General features: G+C 43.2%; 1 long non-coding RNA gene and 1 pseudogene across 2 annotated transcripts in view; one reads left to right on the top strand and one right to left on the bottom strand.

The window, feature by feature from the left end:
- LOC138418818 (uncharacterized) overlaps nucleotides 1-17,757 on the top strand; it is a 102,122-nt gene that overhangs the window by 23,284 nt on the left and 61,081 nt on the right. Inside the window, exon 3 of one of the 2 annotated variants that reach the window (XR_011248726.1) lies at nucleotides 17,606-17,652. The exons of the other annotated variant lie outside the window; for it this stretch is intronic. This is a non-coding gene — a long non-coding RNA (uncharacterized lncRNA). The remainder of the gene's footprint in view (nucleotides 1-17,605; nucleotides 17,653-17,757) is intronic. 2 annotated transcript variants of the gene reach the window in all.
- On the bottom strand, nucleotides 10,910-12,347 carry LOC138418783 (etoposide-induced protein 2.4 homolog; annotated as a pseudogene).

Genomic DNA, 17,757 nt, shown 5'->3' with positions numbered 1-17,757 from the left:
GCTGTGCATAAGGGACAACACACGAAGCAGCCCACGGTTGGCAGCATGATGTCGTCCTCGCTGGGTGACGCCTCTGACATAATTTCAAACACCTGGGGAAGGAGTGGGTTACGGCTCAGTATGGCTTCTGATCTCTCATAGTCTCTCTGACCTCCTCCCTTTTTATACCAACACATCTCTCTGTGGTTCCTATAAGTTCTTCATTGACCACCCCCTTGGCCCTTGCAAACTCTCACTGTCTCCCGGTAACATCTCCCTCTCTCTTTTGATGCCTCCCTGACCACTAGACCTGGTAGCAACCTCCCACCCCACCCTCATGCCCTGGAATCCCTCTTTGTTCTCTGTAACATTTCCCCCTTCTCCTGTAAGCTCCTCTCTGTCTTCTGTAATTGCTTGATGATCTCTACAGCTTGTCCCACTTGACCCCTTCCACTGTCCCCCTTCATTCCCTACTGATTCTGATGACTCTCATTTGGCCTCCCTGTACCTCAACTGACCCACTGTCATGCTTTGTTGCCATTGACACTCTCATAGTCCTCCAAGCAACCTTCTCTTCGTCCCTATAAACCACCCAACTAAGAAGAACCTCACTCAACACTTTTCATGTGTAAAACCTCCATTGTCCCCTTAAAATCTTTCACCCTATAATACTTTGAATGTCTTTTAAAAAACATTTATTTGGCTGTGCTGGGTCTTTGTTGTGACACTTCAGATTTTTGGTTGCAGCATGTGGGATCTTGTTCCTTGACCAGGGATTGAACCTAGGGCCACTGCATTTGGAGCAAGGAGTCTTAGCCACTGGACCACCAGGGAAGTCCCTATAATACTTCTATTGTCTTTAATAGTTTTCTTTGCTTGTCGCCTTTATAACTTCCCTGCTGGCTCAGATGGTAAAGAATCTGCCTGCAATGCAGGAGACATAAGAGATGCAGGTTTGATCCCTGGGTCGGGAAGATCCCCTGGAGAAGAGTATGGCAACCCACTCCAGTATTCTTGCCTGGAGAACCCCATAGGCAGAGGAAGCTGGCAGTCTACAGTCCATGGGATTGCAAAGAGTTAGACATGAATGAGTAACTAACATTTCATTTCATTGTCCCTTTTATAATAATACCACTCATTTTGTCCTTGTGAATCTGTCATGATCCTGTTATGACCCTTATTTTCATCCATAAACTTCCCCCTTCTCCCCCTCACACCATAACTTTTCACTTGGCTCCTCTGTTATTTGACCAACTGTGAACTAAAGTTCCCTCCATTTCCACTTAAAGCCTCTTCTCTATCCCTTTATAAAGACTTGCCCTGTCCCCAACTGAAACCTTCTACCTCTGAAACCAACTTGGTGATCCTTTGAACTCCTTTTCCCACCACTGATTATAACCTCCATGTTTTCCTAAACTTGTGCTCCCTCTAGATACTTCTTTACTTATAAAACTGTCTCTGTCCCCTTATGAACCTTCCCCCCTTTATTCCCCCCACCTCTCTCTCTTCCTCCCATCTGTCACCCCATAAATTCTCTCCCTGCCCCTTCAAACACCCCATTAGAGCAACTGGATCTGCTACTACCAAGGCTACATAGAGCCTTTCCTTCACTATCCAGAGATTACCATGGAGACCAGGCAGGCCCCGCCTCCTAGTCTATCTTTCTACTTCTATTGGCTGATTAGAGGTTGTGTGTGATGACTAGGGTAAGCCAAATACTCAGGAGGCTGCTGATTGGTCTGAAGGAGCTCAGGCTCTTCCTACTCTCTCTGGTGACTGATCAATTCCAGGAGTGCCTTGAGGGTCCATCTAGTCAAAGCTATGGTTTTTCCAGTAGTCTTGTATGGATATGAAAGTTGGACTACAAAGAAAGCTGAGCAGCAAAGAATTGATGCTTTTGAACTGTGGTGTTGAAGAAGACTCTTGAGAGTCTCTTGGACAGCAAGGAGATTCAACCAGTCCATCCTAAAGAAAACCAGTCCTGAATATTCATTGGAAGGACTGATGCTGAAGCTGAAGCTCCAATACTTTGGCCACCTTATGTGAAGAGCTGACTCATTTGAAAAGACCCTGATGCTGAGAAAGTCTGAAGGCAGGAGGAGAAGGGGACAACAGGGATAAAGTGGTTGGATGGCATCACTGATTCAACGGACATGAGTTTGAGCAAAGTTTGGGAGATAGTGAAGGACAGAAAAGACTGGTGTGCTGTAGTCCATGGGGCCACAGAGGGTCAGATGACTGAGCAACTGAACAACAGCAACAACATTATATCCCAGTAATTATCTGTCTTATAACTGGAAGTTCATACCTTTTACTAGTTTCATCCAATACCCCCTCCCCCATTCCCTTCCTTTGGTCACCACAAATCTGGTCTCCTTTTTTTTAAAATGAGCTTGTTTAAAGTATAATTTACCTATCCCTGGTGCACAATATTATGATTTGATATTTCTATACAGAACAAAATAATCACTGTGATGTCTAGTTATCATCCATCACCATAAAAAATATTATGTTACTACTGACTATATTCCCCATACTGTACATGAATGTGATTCATTTATTTTTTAACTAGGACTTTGTACCTCTTAGTTTTCCCTTACCTATTCCACTTATTCCCACACCCCCTTCTGTGTCTATGATTCTTTTTCTGTTTTGTTATGATTGTTCATTTGTATCATGTTGGTAGTAAAATTATTACCATAATCAAATTAATTAACACATCTATCAGCTCACACAGCTCCCTCTTGATTGTTTTGGGGGAGTGTCGAATGCTTAGGATTCACCTTCTTAGCAGATGTTAAGTACAAAATGTAGTATTGTCAACCATAGTTACAATGTTATATATTAGACCTTCAGACCAAATTCACCTTATAACTGAAATTTTCTACTTTTTTTTTTACCAGCTTGTCCCCTACCTTCCCCTACCTTGTCCCCTGACAACCTTCATTCTATTTTGTTTCTATGTTTTTTTTTTTAAATTCTATATATAAGTGATATAATACAGTATTTATATTTTTCTGATTTGACCTATTTCACTTATAGTAATTCCCTCAAGGTCCATTTGTATTGTCTTAATTGACAGAATTTCATATTTCCCAAGGCTTAATACTATTCATCTCCGTACATATAACACATCTTCTTTATCCATTCATCCATTGTCAGACACTTGAGTTGTTTCCTTATCTTGCCTATTGCGAATGACGCTGCAGTGATCAAGGGAGAGCAGATGTCTCTCTGAAGCAGTGATTTTATTTCTTTTGTACATGTGCCCAAAAGTGAAATTGCTGCATCATATGATAGACAATCATAGTTAATATCTAAATTATATTTTTGAGGGTCCTCAATTCTGTGTTCTATAGTGGTTGTCCAAGTTCACATTCCCACCAACAGTGTACAAGTGTTCACTTTCAGGCCAGGGATTTAAAAAAGCTGGTGCAGGACTTCTATGGTGGTCAAATGATTAAGAATCCACCTGCCAAGATCGGGGACATGGGTTCTATCCCTGGTCCAGAAAGATCCCACAAGCCACAGGGCATCTCAGCCTGAGCTTTACAACTATTGAAGGCCGCATGCCCTAGAGCACCTATTCTGCAACAAGAGAAGCCGTTGCAATGAAAAGCCCACGCACCACAAGTAGAGAGAGCCCATGTGCGACAATGAAGATCCAGCACAGGCAAAAATAAATAAAATTAAAAAGCAAATGTCTTGTGGTCTTCTTCTGCCTGAGTTCAAAGGACTCTGAGCCCTCTGGAGATGGTGGGATCACCAAGCAGGAGGAGATAGGATTAGTGAAGTATATGTGGGTCACTTGAAATGCCCACATTTTGAGGTTGTGATAATGTGAAATAAACTTGTATCTTGTGAGCTCTTGATTGGAGGGGGTTTATTTGTTACAGCCTCTAGCATGACTGTAAACAGTACACTTTCTAGACCTTGGTGCCCACTAGCCCAGTGCATCTCAAACTAGTTTTGACTGTGGCATTGGATCTGCTTTATATGTCTCCAGTCTGTTGTGTATTGATCCTTTTGGGTAATACTTTGTTCAAGAGGACAAAACTCTTGATCTTATACTTGGAGGCCATGACACTGTCAAACTGCTGTAAATTTCAATGCACCTACTGTAAATTTCTGCCTAGCTTGCTGTAATTAACATTAACAGTCAGTGGACCGGTAACTGGCACCGCTCTAACTTATTATACTGTGTTATTTTTCTCCATAGCATTTACATTCCCTGTAACTATCTTGTTTATTTAGAGCTCTGTCTGTAAGCTCCATCAGAAAGAGGTCTGATTTCTTTTGCTCTTTTGCATTCCTAGTTCCTGTTATCATGCCTGATAAATAGTAGATGCTCAAGAAGCATTCGGAGAAGGCAGTGGCACCCCACTCCAGCACTCTTGCCTGGAAAATCCCATGGACGGAGGAGCCTGGTAGGCTGCAAACCATGGGGTCGCTAGGAGTCGAAAATGACTGAGCGACTTCACTTTCACTTTTCACTTTCATGCACTGGAGAAGGAAATGGCAACCCACTCCAGTGTTCTTGCCTGGAGAATCCCAGGGATGTGGGAGCCTGGTGGGCTGCCATCAATGGGGTCGCACAGAGTCGGACACGACTGAAGTGACTTAGCAGCAGCAGCAGCAGGAAGCATTGTTGAATGATGCCTAAATCACAAGCAATGGTGTTGGTGGAAAAAGGAGGAGGCAACCATAACTGTAATGAGAGCTCTCTACAATCCTACCTGACTTGAATTCTAGCCAGTTCACTCACAGATGCTTGATTTCCTAGTTTTCTGATAGATGACAAGTACCCAGATTGGGTCCTGCCTCCTTTATCCCCTGCTAGATTTCCCTGATTACAGATAGGTCCACTGTGGATGGTCACTATCTGGTGATATGTCTTCCCCCCTGATTTGTAAGTTCTGGGAGGGTGGGGATTTGATTCGAAGTTGACTGCTGTATCCCCAAAGTCAGGCAGCTCAGTCAAGGCCCTTGGTTGACATGAACAGGTTTATGGCATGTATTTGGGCAGGAGGGGAGACTGCCCTGGGAAAACAGTGAGCTACACTGTCTCCTAAGAGCCCCACCCCTCAGCAGGGTCCCAGGGTTGGTTTGAGATCTGGCCTGAGTTATCACTTCCTTTCTCCGTCAATCACCTCAAGGTGCTTCAGGTTAAAGCGCCTGGCACACCAGATATTGGCCCATATGGATACTGAGAGCCTAGGTTAATAACTGTTGTATATTTTGGTGGTTTTCTTCATGAGTTGGAGACGAGGTCATCCTTTAAAAGTGGCTATTAATATAATCCAGCTGTTGAGTGCAGCAATGCATGCCATAATAATTCCCGCTGGTGCAAAACTGGAGACGTTGTGGGAGGTCTTGGCTGCCAAGGCTCGTTCATTCCTACGGTTGTGGCGCCTTGTCTGAGTCTGGGAGGAGAGACAGAACAGGGATAGATGGGCTTAAAAGGGTTACTGTGGGGGGTGCGGGGGGGCGGGGGTGAAGGCACTGCAGGGATGCAGGGTAGGATCTGAGCCAACAGGATGGAGAACATGGATGAGATTGGTTCAGGGTCGGGGCCAGCATGGAGAGGGAGCGGAGCGTGAGGACTGACATGACGCACATTCCCACCTGGGAAGAACAGGGCAAAGCTGCATTGCCTAAAGGACAGCACAGGAGATAGGCCAAGATTGCCAGCAAGAGGTGGTCCCTGGGGGCCTCGTCAGACACACTTTCAGATTCCTGGGGTGAGGGAGTGAGTGATGGCTCAGCATGGCTTCTGGACCCTACCATTCCTTGTAACTTCCTTCCTTCACTGTCCTCGATTCCTATAAAATTTTCACTGACACTCTTTAAAAGTCTCACTGACTCCCTCTAACTCACACCATATTCCTTCAAACCTTATTACCCACTCTAATAAATACCTTTACGCCATAACTCCCAGACCCTCTCTTCTCCCCACCCCCATGCCCTATGACCTCTTTCTGTTTTCTGTAACATTTTCTCTCCATCTCCTATAATCTCCTCCCTGTCTTCGGTAACTACTTTGCTCCTCTCTGCAGCATGTCTCACTTGACCCCTTCCACTGTTCCCCTAAAGTCCCTACTGACTCTGAGGACTCTCACTTGACCTCGTTGTACGTCAACTGACCCGCTGCTACAGTTTGTTTCCATTAACACCCTCTCTTTGTCCCTAGGCAACCTTCTCTTTGTCCCTATAAACCACACTACTAAGAAGACTCTCACTCAACACTAACACACTTTTCATGTGTGAAACCTCCGTCGTCCCCCTAAAAGCTCTCACCCTATGACACTTCCAATGTCTTTAATAGCTCTCTGCTTGTCCCTTTTATAGTAATACCACTCATTTTGACCCTAAGCATCTGTCATGGTCCTGTTATGACCCTTATTGTTCACCTGTAAATTCTTCCCTTTCCCCCACCCCCATATCCTCTCACTTGGCTCCTCTAAGATGTTATTTGAGCAAATATAAACTCTAAGTCCTCCCCTTGTCCACTTGTAGCCTCTTCTCTGTCCCCTTTTAAAGACCTAACCTGTTCCTCCTGACACCTTCTCTCTGCCTCTAAAACGAGCTTGGTGATCCTTTGAATTCCTTCTCCCTCCACGAATTGCAACCTTCCAGTTCTCCAAAATCCATTCTCCTTGAATAATTCTCTACACACTCTCTGCCCTCTAATGAAGCCCTCCCTTGAGCCTTCATTCCCCACTCCCTCTAACTCCCTTTCTCCCTCCTGTCACCCCATAAATTCTCTCCCTGCCCCCCTCACCTCCATTAGGGCATATGGGTTTGGCACTACTAAGGTAACATAGGGGCTGTCCCTCACTCCAATCTGCCAGGGATTACCATGGAGACCAGACAGGCCCCACCTCCTATCCTAAAACACTCTATCATTCCACTTCTACTGATTGATTGGAGGTTGTGTGTTGGGGTGAGGAAGCCCATTCTCATCTGGCTGCTGGTTGCTCTGAAGGAGTTCAGGCTCCTCCTAGTCTCTCTGATGATTGATCAGTCCCAGCAAGGGAGAGACACTGCTTGGGGCAAGAGTGATATGAACCTAAGAGACCTAGGTTGCTTCAGACACCTTGAGAGGGATCATTTAGCAGTGGCAGGTGGAGGGTGATCTTTGCAAGGATGAACAGCTTTTCACATGCTTATTTGCCACTTGTACATCCCCTTTGGTGAAGTGTCAGTTCAGGTCTTTCTCCCATTAAAAAATAGGTTTTTGTTTTTTTTTAAATTACAGTTAGGTTTGAGGGTTGTATATATTTGGAATCCAGATATCAAATATGTGATTTGAAAGTATTTTCTTTGGGCCTGTAGCTTAATCTTTTTATTTTCTAACAGCGTCCATTGCAGAGAAAAGTTTTTAATTTTGAGGGAATCTAAATTACTTTTTTTTCTTTTATGGAGGTGTTTTTGGTATCATGTCTAAGAACTCTTTGCTTAACTCAGGAGGATTTTTTCCTATGTTTTCTTCTAAGTGTTAGATTTACAATGTACATTTAGCTCTATGGTCTGTATTGAGTATATCTGTATAAGACATGAGGTTTTAGTTGAGATTAATTATATTTTGGTTATAGTGATCCAATTAAACACCATGAATACCCTTTTTATCTTTCATAAATTGCTTTTGGGCTTCTTTTTAAAATAAATTGATCATATTTATTGTGTGTCTCTTTCTGCATTCCTTATTCTGTTGACCTATGTATTTATCTGTTTGCCAATACCATACTGTTTTATTAATGTAGCTTTATAATGATTCTTAAAATTGGGTAACATGAGTTCTATAACTTTATTCTTATTTTTCATAATTGTTTTGACTATGCTTGTCTAGATCTACAAATTTTGTTGGTCTTTTAATAGGAATAGTATTAGAATTTCATATCTACTTGAGAGATGTTGAACCTTTCAACTAATGATCGTGGGAACGCTTTTAAGTCTTTTATTTCTTTTGTCAGCTGCTGTTGTTTAAATAGACAGTGCATACACATAATCTCTTAGATATACACTCGACTAGTTTTTTAAAATTATTTAAAATGGTATTTTAAAAAGATATGCATTCTTATTGTTCATTGCTAGCACTGGCTAATATCCTAGATTTTTGCTTGTTGATATTGTACCCTGTGATCTTCTAAATGCATGTTACCAATTCTAGGAATATATATGTATGTATGTGTTTTTTCTTGCATTTTTATTGAGATAGAATTGACATGCAGCACTGCACAGGTTTAAGGTGTACAGCGTGATGATCAGACTTACATCATGAAATGATCACTGCAATAAACCAAATCACATACAGATACAAAATAACAGAAAAAACATTTTTTTTGCCTTGTGATGATTTACTCTTAGGATTTAGGATTTACTCTCTTAACAATTTACATATAGAACTTACAGCAGTGTTGATTATATTATCACATTGTATGTAATATTCTAGTAATGATTCGTCTTATAACCGGAGGTTTGTTCCTTTTACCACTTTCATCCAGTTCCTCCTCCCCCACTCCCATCCTGTGGTCACCACAAATCTGATCTCTTTTTTATGAGTTTGTTTGAAGCATCATTGACCTATGCCTGGTGAATAATATAGTGATTTTATATTTCTATACATTACAAAATAATCATTGTGATAAGTCTAGTTTCATCAGTCACCGTGCAAAGATATTTCATTACTACTGACTATATTCCCCATGATGTACATAGATGTGATTCACTTATTTTTTAACTGGAAGTTTGGATCTGTTAATCTCCCTCACCTGTTCCACTTATCCTCCTTTTGGCAACTATTTGTATCTATGACTCTGTTTCTGTTTTGTTATGATTATTCATTTGTATCATATCTGTAGTGAAATTATTACCATAATCAAATTAATTAACACATCTGCTAGCTTACACAGTTACCTCTTTATTTTTTTGGGGGGTGTTGAATGCTTAAGACTTAATTTCTTAGCAAGTTTTAAGTTCACAATACAGTATTGTTAATGGTAGTTATAAGGTTATATATTAGACCCTCAAACCTTATTCACCTTGTAACTGAAATTTTCTACTTTTTAAAAAGTTTTTACCAGCTTGTCCCTTTCCCTCCCACTTTCCAGCCCCTGGCAACCATCATTCTAGTTTTAGTTTCTATAGGAATATATTTTTTAAAAAAATTACATATGTAAGTGGTATCATACAGTATTTATCTTTCTCTGTTTGACCTGTTTCATTTATGGTAGTTCCCTCAAGGTCCATCTCTGTTGTCTTAATGGCAGAATTTCATATTTCTCATGGCTTAATAATATTCCTTTCTGTACATGAATCACATCTTCTTTATGTGGATGATATTCATCCTTTATCAGACACTTGAGTTGTTTCCTTATCTTGCCTATTGTCAATAATGCTGCAATGATCAAGGGTGAACAGATGTGTTTTTGAAGCAGTGATTTTCTTTCTTTAGGACATATGCCCCAAAGTGAAATTGTTGCATCAGTTGATAGACAATCATAATTAATCTATAAATTATACTTATGAGGGTCCTCCTTTTTTTTTTTTCTATAGTGGTTGTCCAAGTTTACCTTCTTACCAACAATGTACAAGTGCTCACTTGCAGGCCAAGGGTTTTTAAAAATCAAGTTGGGAGTCTCACTGTCTACTTCTACCTGAATTCAAAGGACTCAGTCCTCTGGGGATGGTAGAATTACCAAATAGAAGGAGATGGGATCCCTGAATTATTTGTGGGTCATTTGAAATGCCCAAATTTGAGGTTCTGAGAATGTGAAATATATTTCTATTTTGTGAGCTAGTATATTTACTACAGCCACTAGCATGACCTGAAACAATATACTTTCTAGACCTCAGTGTCCCCTAGCTCACTGCATCTCAAACTATTTGTGATTGTAGTATAGGATCTGTTTTTGCTGTCTTTTCCAGTCTGTCATGGATTGATATTTTGGGGCTGTATTTTTTTTTTCAGGTTTAATGGGTTTAATAAGTTTACCCATTCAGTTCCTATTTGCAGCACCCAATATTCCTTTGAAATACCAGCCAGACCTAGTAGTGGCCAACATTCAGGCTCTCTGAGCATTCCATGTTGCAGTGGCACTTGTCCAAAACTGGTACCTCCCTATCGTCAAGTGAGCTTTAAATGTACCAGTGGAAAAAGCTGTTCTCCTTCAAGGGGAAGAAAGAAAATCATTCCTCAAAACCCAGCAGATGTGGCTGTGCAGTCTGTCTCCCTGTCCCATCCCTTCAGGCTTGTTTCTCCTTTTTTTTTTTTTTTTGCAGTGGAGCAAGAGAACAAAATCTAACTTGAGTTAAAGAAACAAGACAGTGATGGCTATAAAAGGGAATGACCAGGAGCAGCAGAGCCTCCTGTCCTTCCCACAACCAATATATGTGCATCACAAAAAACCCCCAAAATAATAGATCTACAAAATACAGCAGCCAGAATCACAAAAATCCATTCATCCAAGGGTGGTGGGAGGCAGGAAGGGTAAGAGGAAGAGGAAATGGCGCAGGGAGAAAGAGTATTCAAAGCAATCCAGGCATGAGGCTGGCAAGTGTTAGAGAAGAGCTGCAGAAAAGCCTGAGGTCCTTTCAGACTCACCAGTGTTTAAAGTCCCTAGTGGTGTCAGGAAGATTCTGCCTTACGTGCACCAGAGACAAAAGTCCGGATTCCTCAAAGAGAAGGGCATGTGTCTAGGGCCTTTGGCATGGTGGGCCCTGCCTTCCCTGGGAGGGGATGGAGGTGAACTAGGAAAAGAGCTGTTGTGGTGTCCCTCCCATCTCCTCCAGATGGCAGGTGATTGACTCAGGGGCCCCGCAGCAGCCTTCAGTTCGGGCAGGAGATGGGTGTGGTGAAGAAATTCTGCACAAGTGGAAATTACTGCAGGTTCACCCATCTTGTGGAAGAGTCTGCTGCTTAAGAAAATCACTAAGGAGAAGAGGTGCAACTGGAAAAAGTATGCTTTGCCAGGGATCTTTGCTTCATTGGCGCTGATAAGGAATAAAGGGAAGAGGAAAGAGAAGAGGCAGCCACTGACAATGTTGGAGGACTGCCTTGCTGTGAGGAAAGCCAGGGGCAAACCAAATCCAAAGCAAGGCCAATTCCTTTCTGTATTTGACAACAGCTGGTGCATTTCAATTCCTTTATGGAACCATCCATTGAAGCAGTATAGTGAGTAGAGCTTCCCTGATAGTTCAGTTGGTACAGAATTTGCAGGAATTGAACCCCAGTTCGATTTCTGTGTCAGGAAGACCTGCTGGAGAACGGATAAGCTACCCACTGCAGTATTCTTGGGCTTCCCTTGTGGCTCAGCTGGTAAAGAATCCTCCTGCAAAGCGGGAGACCTGGGTTCAATCCCTGCGTTGGGAAGATCCCCTGGAGAAGGGAAAGGCTACCCACTCCAGTATTCTGGCCTGGAGAATTCCATGGACTGTGAGTAGTGAGTAGAAAAGAGACATATGCAGAAGACTAACCAGACTAACCAGGTAGATAGGAGAGACTCACAAACATCCCCTGGAGGAAGAAGAGAGCCTGCAGCGAAAGGCTGAAGAGCATGTCAGCAATTATTTTGCTACACTACGGAATGTGGGCGGAGAAGGCAGTGGCACCCCACCCACTCCAGCACTCTTGCCTGGAAAATCCCATGGACGGAGGAGCCTGGTGGGCTGCAGTCCGTGAGGTCGCTAAGAGTCAGAGACGACTGAGTGACTTCACTTTGACTTTTCACTTTCATGCATTGGAGAAGGAAATGGCAACCCACTCCAGTGTTCTTGCCTGGAGAATTCCAGGGATGAGGGAGCCTGGTGGGCTGCCGTCTATGGGATCACACAGAGTCGGACACGACTGAACCAACTTAGCAGCAGTAGCAGCAGGGAATGTGGGAGGCTTCCTTCCTGATACCTTGGATGCCAGGTCAGCTATATCATGGAACCAAATTGAGCTTACGACTTTGGTGAGTGCAAAGAGGGAGTGCACCGAGAGAGCTCTGAAAGTTGACCCGGGGAAAATCTCCAGCCATGACCAAACATCCCCGTGTAGTGATGGAATCACCAATAATCTGGGCCACTACTGACTGAAGCACAGGAATAAACATGTGATGAAACAAGAGGATATTGAACCAGAAAACTCCACCATTCCAAGTGCAGCACTGAAAAATTCTCCTAACAACATGTGGTTCACTCTCCTGCTTCCTCTCAGTGCTCTGGGCTCTCCTCTGAGCCAGGACACTGCTTGCCTTTCTTGGACACTGCTCTTCTCTCTTTTGTTGAATTCGAGCATTTAGCTTCGGGAAGGTACAAATTCCCCAGATGGAGGTTTTGATTCCCCTGGCAGGGTCCTGCAGAAAGGTTTTGACACTGTAAGCCATTTCCCCACTGCCCAAACTATCAACTACACAAAGGAGAGAGAGGTGTCCCCAGACCTTTCATTGTGAGGGACACAGCTGCTTTGCCACCCGGGCTCCAGATCTAATCGGGCCTCTCGCCCCACGCGGACCCGCTCAGCTCCTCCCAGCCCAGCCTTCCCCGCCACCCACTCCTGCCCCCGTGCTCTGGGGCCAAGGCTGCTGCACCCATACTCTGGCCTATACTTGGTTCAACCAGACAGACTCTTTATTTTTTAATTTTTAATTGAATCAAGATTCTTGATCTTGTACTTGGATTCCATGACAATGTCAAATTGCTGTAAGTTTCAACATGTGGCTTCCCTGGTGGTTCAGAAGGTAGAGAATCTGCCTGAAATGCAGGAGACACAGGTTCAATTCTTGGGTTGGGAAGATTCCCTGGAGAAGGGAATGGCAACCCACTCCAGTACTCTTGAGTGGAGAATCCCATGGACAGAGGAGCCTGGTGGGCTACAGTCCATGGGTGTCACAAAGAGTCAGGCCTGAAAGACTAACATTTTCACTTTCAGCATACCTACTGGCAATTACTGGTGATGGACAGCGAAGCCTGGCGTGCTGCAGTTCATGGGGTCGTAAGGAGTCGGACATGACTGAGCGACTAAACTGAACTAAGCTGGCAATTTCTGCACCTATCTTGTGTAATTAACACTAATAGTTGCTGGACCAGTACTGGCATTGCTTTAGCTTATTACCCTGTGATATTTTTCTCCATAGAATTTACATTCCCTGTAATTAACCTTGTTTACTTAGAGGTCTATTTGTTTATGGTTTTCTTCTCACCAGAGCATAAGCTCCATTAGAAAGAGGTCTGATTCATTTTGCTCTGTTGCTTTCCCAGTTAGTGGCCAAGACAGTGTAGGTGCTGATAAAGTATTGTTGACTGATGCCTAAATAACAAACAATGCTGTTGGTGGGGGGAGGAGGCAACCATAGCTGTTATGGAAACTCTACAATCCTACGTGGCCTGAATTCTAGTCAGTTCACTCACAGCTGCTTGACTCTCTGGTTTCCTGATAGACCACAAGTACCCCAGATTAGGTCCAAATTAGGTTCAGCCTCCAATACCCAGCACTGGATTTCCCCAATTACAGATAGTTCTAATGTGGATGGTCACTATCTGGTGATATGTCTTCCCCCCTGGTTTATAAGTTCTGAGAGGGTGGGGATTTGATCTGAAGTTGACTGCAGTATTCCCAAAGTCAGGCAGCTCAGTCAAGGCCCTTGGTTGACATAAACAGGTTTGTGGCATGTGTGTGGGCGGGAGGGGAGGTTGCCCTAGAGAAACAGTGCCCTACACTATCTCCCATGAGCCCCACTCCTTTGGCAGGGTCCCAGGGTTGGTTTGAGCTCTGTCCAATAGGCTGCCTGAGTTACCACTTCCTTCCCCCATCAGCCACCTCACGGTGCTTCAAGTTAGAACACCTGGCACACCAAACACTGGCCCAAATGGATACTGAGAGCCTCGGTAAGCAATGCTGTTGTATATTTTTGTGGTTTTCTTCATGAGCTGGAGATGAGTTTACCGTCTAAAAGTGCCTATTACAAATATAATCCAGATATTGAGAGCAACGAAGCATGCCACAATAATTCCTGCCACTGAATAACTGAAGGCTTTGCGGGAGGTCTTGACTGCCAAGGCTCGTTCATTCCTACGGTTGTGGCGCCTTGTCTGAGTTTGAGAGGAGAGACAGAACAGGAACAGATAGCTTAAAAGGGTTATTGGAGGGGGTGAAGGCACTGCAAGGGTGGAGAATATGGATGAAATTTATCCAGGGTTAGGGCTTCCCTGGTAGCTCAGATGGTGAAGAATCTGCCTGCAATGCAGGAGACCCAGGTTTAATCTCTGGGTTGGGAAGATCCCCTGGAGAAGGGAATGGCTACCCACTCCAGTATTCTTGTCTGGAGAATTTCATGGACAGAGGAGCCCGGCGGGCTACAGACCATGGGGTTGGAAAGAGGTGGATATGACTGAGCAACTAACACACACACAGGACCAGGATGGAGAGGGAGGGGAAGGTGAGGACTGACACGACGCACATTCCCACCTCGGAAGAATAGTACAAGGCTACAGCGCCTAAAGGAAAGCACAGGATATAGGTCACGATCGCCAGCATGAAGTAGTCCTTGGCGGGGGTCTCAGCCATAATTTCAAATGCCTGGGGAAAGGGAGTGGGTTATGGCTCAGTATGGCTTCTGGACCCTACCATTCCCTGTAACTTCCTTCCTTGATTGTCCTTGATTCCTATAAAATCTTCACTGACACTCTTTAAAAGACTCACTGACTCCCTTGAACTCACGCTGTATTCCCTCAAACCTTACTATCCATTTAAATAAATCCATTTGCCCCATAACTCCCAGACCCTCTCTCCTCCCCACCCCATGCCCTATAACCCCTCTGTTCTCTGTGACATTTTTTCCATCTCCTGTAAGCTACTGCCTGTCTTCCACAACTGCCTTGCTGCTCGCTACAGCATGTCTCACTTGACGCCTTCCATTGTCCCCCTAAAGTTCTTTCTGACTCTGAGGACTCTCACTTGACCTCCTTGTACCTCAGCTGACCCACTGTAATACATTGTTTCCATGAACACCCTCATTGTCCCCCAAGCAACCTTCTCTTTGTTCCTATAAACCACCCTTCTGAGAAGATCCTCACTCAGCACTAACACATTCACATTTCATATATAAAACATTGTCCCCTTAAAGACTTTCACCCTATAATACTTTAATGTCTTTAATAGCTCTCTGCTTGTCCCTTTTATAATAATATCACTCATTTTGCCCCTAAGCATTTATCATGGTCCTGTTATGACCCTTATTGTTCACCTGTAACTCTTCCCCTCATCTATCCCCCACGCCCATATCCTCTCACTTGGCTCCTCTAAGACCTTCTTTAAGCAACTGTAAACTCGAAGTCTCTTCTTATCCACTCATAGCTTCTTCTCTGTCCCTTATACAGACCTGCCCTGAGTCCTCCTAACGTCTTCTTTCTACTTCTGAAACCAGCTTTGAACTCCTTCTTCCTCTACTAATTACACAACCCCCCTGTTCTGCTAAACTTGTACTGTCTCTAACTACTCTTCTTAATAAACCCTCTCTGCCCGCTCATGAAACTCTCCTTCGGCCTGATTCTCCCCTACCCCTCTTAACTCTCTTCCTGGCACCTGTCACTCCATAAATTCTCTCCCTACCTCTTCTAATCCCCGCCCCCCCCCCCCACCTCCCTCCTTTAGGGTACCTGGATTTGGTACTACCAAGGCTACATAGAGCCTTTCTCCCACTCCGCCCTGCCAGGGATTACCATGGAGACCAGGCAGGCCCCGCCTCTGTAGTTCCACTTCTATTGGCTGATTGGAGGTTGTGTGTGCTGGAGAAGCCAGTACTCAAGTGGCTGCTGATTGGTCTGTAGGGGTTCAGGCTCCTCCTACTCTCTCAGGTGATCTATTCCCCAGGTGCCTTGAGGGAAAAAGCGCCGCTTGAGGAAAGAGTGATGTAAGCCTAGGAGTCTTGGGTTGCTTTAGGTGCCTTGAGAGGGGTCATTAAACGATTTGAGTCAAATTCTGCAGCAGTGGCGGCTGCTGTTTGTGAGAATTAACGTCTTTTCATGTACTTAACACCTATATATCCCCCTTGAAGAAGGATCAGTTCATCTCTTTTGCCCATTTTAAAACAATTGCTTTGTTTTTATTACAGTTAAGTTTGAGGGTCTTTTATAGCCTAACTTCCCTGGTGGCTCAGACGGTAAAGCAGGAGGCCTGGGTTCGATCCCTGGGTTGGGAAGATCCCCTGGAGAAGGAAATGGCAACCCACTCCGGTACCCTTGCCTGCAAAATCTCATGGCCAGAGGAGCCTGGTAGGCTACGTCCATGGGTTCACAAAGAGTCGGACATGACAGAGTGACTTCACTTTCACTTTATATATTTTGGATACAAGTCCTTTGTCAGATGTATGATTTGCAAATATTTTCTCTGGTTCTGTAGTTCTTCTTTTCATTTTCTAATAGTGTGCACTGCAGATCAAAAGTTTTTAATTTGGATGGAATCTAAATTTTTTTTTTATGAAGGTGCTTTTGGTATAATGCCTAAGACTCTTGCTTAACCAGGGTCAGAAAGATTTTCTCCTATGTTTTCATCTTAAAGTTTAATAGATTTATAATACAATTTACATTTGAATCTATGCTCTATATTGAATTTCAAATGTGAAGTTTTAGTTGACATTAAGTTTTGCATATGGTGGTCCAATTAATCTAACACTATTTCTATTTCTTTGAAACTGTTTCTATGTCTTTGGTAAATTACCTTTGCACTCCATTCTAAATAAAATGGCTGTATTTATTGTGCGTCTCTATCTGTACTCCTTATTATGTTCTGTTGATTTATGTGTTTATCCATTTGCCAATACCGTACTGTCTTAATTCATGTAGCTTTATAATGATTCTTAAAGTTGGGTCATGTGAGTACTCCAACTTTTTTCTTAATTTTCAGAATTACTTTGACTATGCTTGTCTAGATCTACAAATCTTTTTTGTCTTTAAATAGGAATTTCATAATCTCAAAAATAATTTATGTGTGTATGTATAACTGAATCACCTTGCTGTATACCTGAAGCAGTGTAAATCAACCATACTTCAATAAAAAATATTTATTAAAGAATTGCATAAGAATTTCAGAATGAGTTGAGAGAGGTGTCAAACCTTCCAATTATCGACTGTGGGCAAACTCTCCATTTGTTTAGTTCTTCTATTTTTTTCATCAGCCATCTAGTTACACACACAACTTATACACACGATACATTAGGTTTACACCCAATGTGTGTGTGCTCAGTTGTGTCTGACTCTTTGAGACCCCATGAACTGTATGTAGCATGCCAGGCTCCTCTGTCCATGGGATTTTCCAGGCAAGAGTACTGGAGTGAGTTGCCATTTCCTACTTCAGGGCATCTTCCCAACCCAGGGATAGAACCCACATCTCTTGTGTCTCCTGCATTGGAAGGCAAGTTCTTTATTATTAGTACCACCTTGGAAGTCTCGGATGTACACCCAACTACTTGCCTATTTGGGAGCTGCTGGAAATGGTATTTTAAAAACATTTTAAATTTTGGTTTCTGATTGTTTATTGCAAGCGTATAGAAATACAGTAGATTTTTGAATATTGATATTGCTACCTGCATCTTGCTAAACTCATCAGTTTTAGGAGTTTTATTTCATTAAATTTTTTTTTTTTCAGATTCTTTGGGCTTTTCTACACAGAGAATCATGTCATCTGCAAATAAGGTAGCTTTAATATCTTTTTGTATGCCCTTTTAAAATTTGTTTATCTGACTGCACTGGGTCTTTGTTGCTGCATGAGGGCCTTCTCTAGTTGTGGCAAGTGAGGAC

Source organism: Ovis canadensis, chromosome 14 (assembly GCF_042477335.2).
Source record: "Ovis canadensis isolate MfBH-ARS-UI-01 breed Bighorn chromosome 14, ARS-UI_OviCan_v2, whole genome shotgun sequence".
NCBI classification, from domain to species: Eukaryota; Metazoa; Chordata; class Mammalia; order Artiodactyla; family Bovidae; genus Ovis; species Ovis canadensis.
The sequence above is the reverse complement of the archived record's forward strand: the minus strand, read 5'-3'. Positions and strand labels throughout refer to the sequence as shown.